Source organism: Pezoporus occidentalis, unplaced genomic scaffold, assembly GCF_034315485.1.
Source record: "Pezoporus occidentalis ecotype Australia unplaced genomic scaffold, CSIRO_AGI_Poc_V1 ctg56, whole genome shotgun sequence".
In the NCBI taxonomy this organism is placed as follows: Eukaryota; Metazoa; Chordata; class Aves; order Psittaciformes; family Psittacidae; genus Pezoporus; species Pezoporus occidentalis.
Window position 1 is genome coordinate 226,502 of NW_026915899.1, and position 8,799 is coordinate 235,300.

The following is an 8,799-nucleotide window of genomic DNA, read 5'->3' on the forward strand; positions in this document are numbered from 1 at the left end:
CAGCACCAGTGCCTCATATGAACTACCTGCTTTTCTGCTTTCTTCTCTTTCCCATTCCTGCTTCTTTCAAGCTCAGTGCAACACACCACAGGCATCCAAAGGGAAAGGGCTGCAGGGCTCCCTGAATTGTTCCAGTTAACCTTCTTCATGTTTGACTGCTAACTCCCATGCATAAAGATTAGAGGGACTTGAAAAGATGTAAATGTTTTACTAAGAAGCTGTAGGAGCAGCAGAGCAAGGAGTAGGTGTTCATTGCTCCACACAGCGGCCTGAACATGCGGAGTTATTGTCCCTGTGAATTTGGCCCTTCCCTTTAGCTTCTACATGTAAGAAAGTATTTTGAAATTTGGGTGTCTGTGCACACTTATACCCAAATTTGAAAGGATAATGCCATTTCCTTAGTTACCTTCCCCCCGTAATCTCCATTCTTGCAAGCTGCTTTTCTGTTCCTTCCTCTTTTCCTGCAGTAATTCAGAATTCTGGACTGAACTTTGGACTTGATGTTACGTGCTGCACATTTCTGTTTGTCGTCTGTGACAGCACAGGCATGCTGAAGGAAATGCCTAGGCTCTCCAACCTGGAGCCTCAGACGAGGACAATCTGGTCATTTTTATTTGTGTAGGGGGTAGAAATAGACACCCCTATACACACAGCCTTCTACAGAATAAGACCATCAATCACAACTGTATCATGTCAGAATTTTTACCCTGACCCACACCCACAGGTAGCAGGCAAAGGCTGATGACAATAGAAAAAAAAATCACAATATCTTATTTTGTTAATTTAGATATTAAGAAAGGTGTCTTACTCTAGGAGAAAGCAATATGACTGGCAGTGAAACAGTTACAAGAGAGCAGAAAACAAAGGACTGAGTTTATTAGTCAAGGCTGTCTGTCTTTCATAGCAATTCATCAAAAACATGTCTATTTGGGAAGACCCAGAATGATAAAAGGGTGTCTTTCCAGTGCTGGAAGAGGAGAGTGTGCTTTCAAGGATACAGTGGCGTTTTTCAGGAGACAAGTGTGCAGTGGAAATGTCTGTCAATGGGAGCCTCATTTCCAAGCAAACCTTGCTTTACCACTTCAGGTACCTATTGACTAACATTACTGGTTGACTAAAATTCTTGTTGCATAAAAAATCTGTAAATATCACCTCTTTAATATAAATAAAAATCATGGGAAACCCCAGATAAATTGCTTAAGCAACCACTTTTTGAATGGTGTCTGTTGAACCAGACTCCTCCCTCACCACAGCTTAAGGCATGAGGAAAGAAAACTGTCTGGACTTCAGCATTGAGGACTTGCTTGTCTGGCTTACCCCAGCTGAAACTGCGACTGGCCAACAGGACTTCAGCCAAAACCACTTCACCTCTCCTCCCCCCTCCCCCCCCCCAGTTTTCCCTATTCCACTCCAACACACAGTTCCCACAGAAACAGGGTAGCATGAATAGTGCAGGCTTTGGGGGCCATTCTGCAGAAGTAAATGCTTTTTTAAAAGCAGAGTCTGCATATAGTGTTGGCTAATTAAGATCTCAATTTGGTGAAATGCTTTATTAGAGTTTAAACTCTATTAGAGGATTAGAGGTTATCTGGCTACTGAAAATCATATTTAGAATTCCTCTCTCAACATGTTAAACCTTGTGAAGTAACTGAATGGATTGCCTATCTGGCAGCAGAAATACAAAACTAATATTCTATTTTATCACTGCTTTAGGGATTTTTCAGATTTCTTTTCCCCCTACTACTCATCAGTAACACTGGGAAGTGTCTGTCATGAATGAGACAGACATGGTTTAGGGTCACTCGAATCACCCTCAAAGGTATTAACAAGAGTAGTTTTAATATGAATTTATGAAAATGCAACTTAACAAAGTCTGATAGCAAGGTTCACTCTATTAGTTACTACATGGATGAAACATACAAGAAAATCAAGTTAGAATTGATCTAGAATGATTTACACAGAGACTGAAGGTGAAAAAGGGTAAGACAGAACCCTCACAAGGTTCAGAGTGAACCCCCTCACTTTGCTTTCTAAATCCTTGATGGGAGCTAGGTCTGCTCTTAGTCTCAGACTTGCACTATGTGTAGAATGTACTATAGTTATCATATTGACCGGCACTAGTAAAAGAAGTGAGATTCTCCACCCTGTGAGTTGAACTTGTTGATATGGAACTGAATCTGGTTCATGCTGGCAATGATTACTCTTGCAAGAAGGGTAAGCGATCATCCAGTAGTTAACCCCATCTCCAGTAGGGCTGTGCTGGTATCATTCCTGGAAAGGGAAAACAACAGAAGTCTCTGCGAGATTTTTCCAGACAGGTTACCCCTTAGTGGCTCAAGTTGTTTAACTGCTTGGGCTAAAGACAAAATTCCATTTTCTCACTCAGAATATCTCTGCTCTCTTTAAATGCAGTCAAGCTGAATAATAGAGGTCTCTTTGGTCCATCAGGGCCTGTTTAAAACAGGTTACAGTAAGTGCCATGTTCAGCAGAACCTCCATTTGCTATAATAGGGCTGTGAGGGTGTTCTGAGCCCAATGTTTTTAATTCTTGTATTAGGGTTTTGACTGCCTCTTCATGTTCTGAGTACTATTTCCATGGTTTTGCCTTTCATAAAAGTGAATACAGTGGGCGAGCAATGACAGAAAATCCAGGTACATGCTTCCTCTGGTACCCTAGAGTTCCTATTAACTGTTGTAATTCTTTCCTAGGTTGGGACATTTGAAGCTGTTTACTTAGGGTATCCGGTGGGATTACTGCACTACCTGCAAACCACCAAGTACCTGAAAATTCTGCTTCTCTGCTTTGTCCCTGACATTTTTCAGATGTGATCTCAACTTCATGTTTTATGGAGTGCTTACTACACTGCTGTTGCTGCTTCCCTCACCTTTTCAGGGGAATGTCCCCTGATTAGAATATCATCTATATATTGGTACAGTTTCACATGTTGAGGAAGTGAGACTGTAAATGTTCAGCAAGTGCAGCATGAGCAGTTGTGGGTGAATGTTTATATCCCTGTGGGGCTCTGTTAAAGGTCTATTGTTTACCATCCCAAGTCACCCCAAATTTCTTTTTATCCTCCTCTTGTAAAGGGACTGGGTTCTGGAGATGATTTGTGGTTTCTCCAAATCAGCTATGACTTCAGAAATTCCCTTTAGTGATGCAGCAGAAATAGGGTATGTGGTACACTAGTAATCTTTGAGTCAGGGCGTGCAGGTGCTGTGCAGAGTACACACACCGTAGGCTCCCAGTTTCTATCAGGGCTAGGGTCAGCATTTGAACCAAAGGACCACACACTGCCATCCAGCAGGCACCAGGTTTGGCCACTGAAAACACTGAAACCCAAACTATTTTCATTGTGATCTGTAAATGCAGAGCAAGTAGAGGCCTGAGAGCCATGAATTAACTGTGGTTTGGCAGGTAACACTCGTTCTGTTCGCTCCAGTGATTTTAACTCTTTGCCATCCAGGTAGTACCCTCAGCTTCTTGGCATCCTGTTGTGTTAATATTGAGATCTGTGCTCCTGTACCTGTTAGGAATTTTGCCAGTTGTTGAGGGCCAGCTGGAATCAGAATGTATTCTGCTTTAATGATGCATCTAGCCACATATTCAGAGGAATCTGAGGGAAGCAAAGGATTATCTTCCCCTAGTTTACTATCATCAAGGTCACCCCGTATGTTCCCATCCCATTCTTTAGGGGATACAATTAATTTCCTAATGTCTACAATGTCAGGGGGATGAGGAGCTGGCTCAGCAGCAAACTGAGAGTCTTTCAGGAACTCCTATTGCCTGGCCAAGGTGGGAAGCAAAAGCAGGAATAATCAGTCATCCCCCAACAGCCTTGGAACATTCCTCACCTACTATGTAGCCCGAGTGGAACGGTGCCATTGTATCAGAACTTTTGCCAGCTAGTAAATACGTACTCCGGTTGTGGCCAAGGTGGAAATTTACTAATGACTAAAGCAAATCATCTTGTGACCTTATGAGCAGTTGTCCTAAGTGAGGCCCTTTGAGCTCTCCCACACCACAGTAGGCTGTGACCAGCATCTCTCTCTGCCTGGGACACTCACAAACTCAAGTTTGTGAAGTTTGCAGGGCCACTGACAAAAGCTGATGACAGGCCCTGGGCCAAAGACTCTCCACTTCTCAAGGTTCAACTCTCAACCATTGAGAAATTCTGAGACATTTGAAGTGACTATTTCACGGAATTCAAGCGGGATTTTTAACAGGTATAACTTCGTATCTATCTACCTGTCTGTCTTTGCGTCTGGGTTCATGTGTGTCTAAATTGATTTAGATACCCTATAGCAAATATAGTTGAATTGGTACTTTTAGAACCTCATATCAAGATCACCTTTTGCTGGAATCCTGGACGTTGATTCTTTAGGCGATCCTAATTGATTATACATGTACCCCTTTCGATATAAACCGTTGCCTGAGTCTGAGACCAAGAATGGACCTAGTTGCACCTAAGCTCCATCAGGGGTTTAGGAAGCAAGGGGGGTCCACTCTGAACCTCATGATTCAACAGGAGGGGCTCCCTTGCTCTTTTGTGTCTTTGATCTCTGTGTAAATCCTTCTAAATCAATTCTAACTTAGAATCATTGAATAGTTTGGGGAAAGGGACCTTCAGAGGTCATCTAGTCTAAACTGCCTGCAAAGAACAGGGACATCTTCAACTACATCAGCTTCCTCAGAAGCACATCCAGTCTGGCCTTGAATGTCTTCAGCCATAGGCAAGGCAGGCAAGCATATACAACCTACAGAGCACACTCTGCTACCAAGCTGCCAGGTATATACCCTGCACAAGCTGCCAAGATAGCTTATTTTCTCTCTCCACCTTTGCAGCTTTCCACTCTTCCTGCTGCATGAGAGGCAGCAGCAGCTTTGTAGCCAGAGGTGGTCCCACCCAGCACCACCCAACATCCTCACTTTTCCACAGCCCTTGTGAGAGCAGCAGAAGCAGCAGGCCTGTTGCCAGCTCACACTTCAGGCTCTGCATCCTCGCCCAGCTGCTTTTTCCTCCTATGCCCATGGCACAAATACACAGGAAGGTCTGTCAGCCCTTGGAGGTGAAAGACCTTCTGAGATAATTGTGGCTGGAGGCAGAAATATGTAATTATTCACCCAGTTCAGACTCCTGTTTCTTGTAACACTCACTCTTTACTGTCTGCAGAAACTGAACGCTGCCACTCAAAGATCCTTCATCTGTGGGCAACAACATCCTGTTTTGTCTACACTGCTGCAAAGCTTTACAATGTCCCTGAGTCAAACTCCTCAAGTGAAGCAAAGGGACAAAAAGAATATGTATTTCACAGTTATCTCCCAGTCCTATGGTTAAGGTTTTACTTAATCTCTTACAGTCACATACATTCTTAATTTAAAATTTCCCTGTATATAGCACAGCACCTGACAATTTGCTTACAGCAACTTTCATACAGTTCATTTTCTAGAGAGGAACCAACTTGGTCAGCCTCCACCCCTAGTCCTCTCTGACTAAAATTCTCATTGCCTGTCCATAAGATGTTTTTCCACCTTTCTCCTATTGCAGATTAATTGACACAAGGATTTGGAGAAATGAAATTGAAATATAAGCAGCTTTTAATATAAAAAAAAAAAATCATGGGGGAAGGGAAAAGGGGAAGAATCAGCTTAAAGGTGATGGCCTATTAAACTCTATAAAAGGGTGTTTTTTGAAAGCCATTTTTTGTCATTATTGTGGAAACCTGTATTATACTTTTTGGATTGTTTTCAACATTCTTCAAAGAGCTTTCTCACTGACATACTTACATTGTGCATTAAGTTCTCAAACTCCAAAAAAAAAACCTTTTTTCCCATAATATTGTACTTTCAGATTTTGCGTGTTATGAGTTATCACCTCCACTTTTTGGTTCATGCAAAGCTTCAAAATAAGCATTAGAAATGCAAACAACCTACATATGAAAAATACATCAGGCTTTTAATAGTTCTTTCATATTAATTCTCTATGGGGCTTTTAGTGACAGGTAAAAATCAGACTGGTTAAGAGCAGCTGGTGCAAAGAGGTGTAAAATTACAACTCATTTGCCTGATTGTCAGTGCCCCTGGGAGGCATAAAACTGAGGAAGTGTGAGTGCAGTTATTGCTGCTCTATTTTATGAGGTTTTTTCTACTGAGTGGGAACAACTCAACTTCATACCTTTGGGTTTTCAAGGATCATCTTTGAAAGAGACTGACTCAACAAGCTTCTCACTTGTGTTCTCTTCCTAGCTGGAATTATGCTCTCATCTGACAATACGTGCTATTCTGATTTCCCCTCCTGGGGATCCTGAGGGCAGGAAGACATTAGAACCTTATTACAGGCAATAACTATGGTCAGTCATAATTTCTCTTACAAAACAAACTTCCTTTAAGTTGCATTAAATAAGGTTTCTATGGGAATGCGCTGATACTCACATTTTAATTGAGATTAAACAAATATTTTAATGATAATGATACCACCTGACAGTTGTATTAGATCATTTCTAATAGAGTATTTTAAATTGTTAAATCAACCAACTGAAAAAATCAAGCTGAAGTTACAGCCATGTAATTATTCTTATTCTATTTACACTATACTTCTGCAGGTAAAAGAAGCACTTGACTAATGGAAAGAAAGTGGTGATGACTCTGTGCCCTTTGCAGACCACACCTGGAAACCACATCAGGGTTAGACCATAACAGATGGTGACTGAGCAAAGACATCTTTTAAGTACTGATGGTGTCTGCTTGCAGAATGCCTCAGTTTTATCTCAGAAGCAGAACTAGAGATTCCCTCCTTCCAGCCCCTGAGCCATAGGAAGGATGGCCTCAAGGATTCTGTCTGTAGAATCTTAGACGTAGTTCTCTAGTATGTCAGAGATTGCTTACAGGTATTGAGAGAGGAGTAATAAACTTTGCTGAATATATTAGAAAACTTGAGAAATACATAATAATGATCTTAGTAGCTATTTACCTTGTGGTAGCACCTGCAGGTCCTTCATAATTCTGGTTCTTCACTGTATAAGGCACTTCATACACTCCAAATTTTATCAGAGCTGATGGTAGTAGATGAAGATAAACACAGTCAACAGGGAGAACTAATAGTAGGGTAATTATACCAAGCAGAGATTGTAACATATAAGCTATTTAATTACTGACAAGGATTTTGTAAACAGGGAGGCACTTAATGTAAGAATTTGGAGGAGGAAAAATAAGTATTTTAGGGAACTTCTGTACAAGATAAAAGAAGCAAAAAGTTACATGAGAAAGAAAGTTGGATCAATGCATGGTAAAATTCTTGCTGAAGGATCTCCCCAGCCAGATACTGTATCTGCTTGGGAGAGGTGAAGGAACTGACTTTCAACATCAACATGCCACAGCTATAGTGACTGGTCAGATGACAGCAACGATCAAAAGGCACATAGCTCTTTTCATATTTCCTACCACTGGGGCAGCGTACCACAGGGTGTTGGACAGTAGCAGCCCTTGCTCAGGATTCCTTGGTATGCTGCAGTCATCACAAGTACCATAATCTGACTTGTCAATTACTAATGTGTTGCTGGTTGCAGTCTGCTGTTGACCTGTTCACAGGAGCATATGTAACCCATTCCTGTTACCCCTACTGGTTTCCAGTAGGTTAAATTCCAAGTGTGGAAGGTGGACAAGGGGTGAACTAAAGATCTGTGATAAAGACAAAACTTTGATCCCGTAGAACATAATAACATAAATCTCTCTGGATCCATCTCCACTTAGAACTAAGGATAGCCACAAATCTTTGTTCCTGCCTTCCTAACAGCAACATGCATTTCCATGCGGTCTTTTATAAGCTGGCCTTAGAGCAACACATACATACCTGGGACTTTTTTAAATCCAAACCAAAGCATTTGCCTCTTGCAGTGAAATAAGAAAGTAAGTACAAGGAATAAGAAAATAAGCCCCCATATACACACAGCAGTTATTTCATCATGTATGAGTGTTCTGAGTAGAATACAACTAGAGAATGGGAAGCATGAGAAACTAAAGTGGTGTTACTGGCCTGGCAAAGAGGAAGTCTGAGGCTGGCTAGGGCTCAGATACAACACATCTTTAAAGTAAAGCCAAACCATACGTGTTGTAGTTAATGAAAAGATGGGTCTGTGCACCACCGCTTAAAATGGAAAGAAGGGTAGAGGGTGACATTCTGAGGTCAGAAAGACTCATGGTCTCGATCCAGCCTGAGTTTACTTAGTTTTAAAATGGCAGCATGATTTGCATAGTAGGTGTAGGTTTTGAAATGGTTCTTGAACACATCAATGTCCTGCGGCTAGTGTTCAATTAGCACAATCTGTTTCCAATGCTCGGGGAGCTCAGGAAGGCCTGTGTCTCGTGTACGTGACTCCTGCTTCAGCTACTGCTGCAGCTTGAAAATTAAACTTTTTCCGCAGAGTTGGTGTTCTGTAGATTCTCGTCTGCTCCCTCTCGACGCTATAAGCCCGTTTCCTCTGTCACAGGCGGGCTCATCAGGCCGGCAGCGGCAGAACCGTGTGCAAGAGCTATCCTCCACAGGTACCATCTCCTGAACCCCGGCTTTCCCGCACCCGTCTCACGCCTGGCAGGGGCCGGGGCCGCCGCCTTCCGCTCTCTCCGTAGCAGCCCTGTTACAGCCGCCCCGCTATGGGCACTGGGCCCCGGGGGTGACTGCCCGCCTTACCCCCGTTCCAAAAAGCGGTGGCTCTGCGGGACCGGCCCGGACGCGGAGGCGCCGCCGCCAGCAAATGGTTGCTGCGGGCGGGCAGGAGCGCTCCCCGCCGGCCGGGCCAGGC

At 42.8% G+C, this 8,799-nt stretch overlaps 1 long non-coding RNA gene across 2 annotated transcripts; it reads right to left on the reverse strand.

The window, feature by feature from the left end:
- Nucleotides 1-5,824: 5,824 nt before the first annotated feature.
- LOC134173842 (uncharacterized) lies at nt 5,825-8,761 on the reverse strand. 2 transcript variants are annotated; one of them, XR_009968411.1, is made up of 4 exons: nt 8,688-8,761; nt 6,972-7,053; nt 6,177-6,305; nt 5,825-5,931 (listed from the first exon to the last, which is right to left on the reverse strand). It is a non-coding gene; the product is annotated as an uncharacterized LOC134173842 (long non-coding RNA). The 2 variants fall into 2 exon arrangements; XR_009968410.1 differs by lacking the exon at nt 8,688-8,761 and having other exon boundaries at nt 6,972-8,675.
- Between the last annotated feature and the right edge of the window lie 38 nt (nt 8,762-8,799).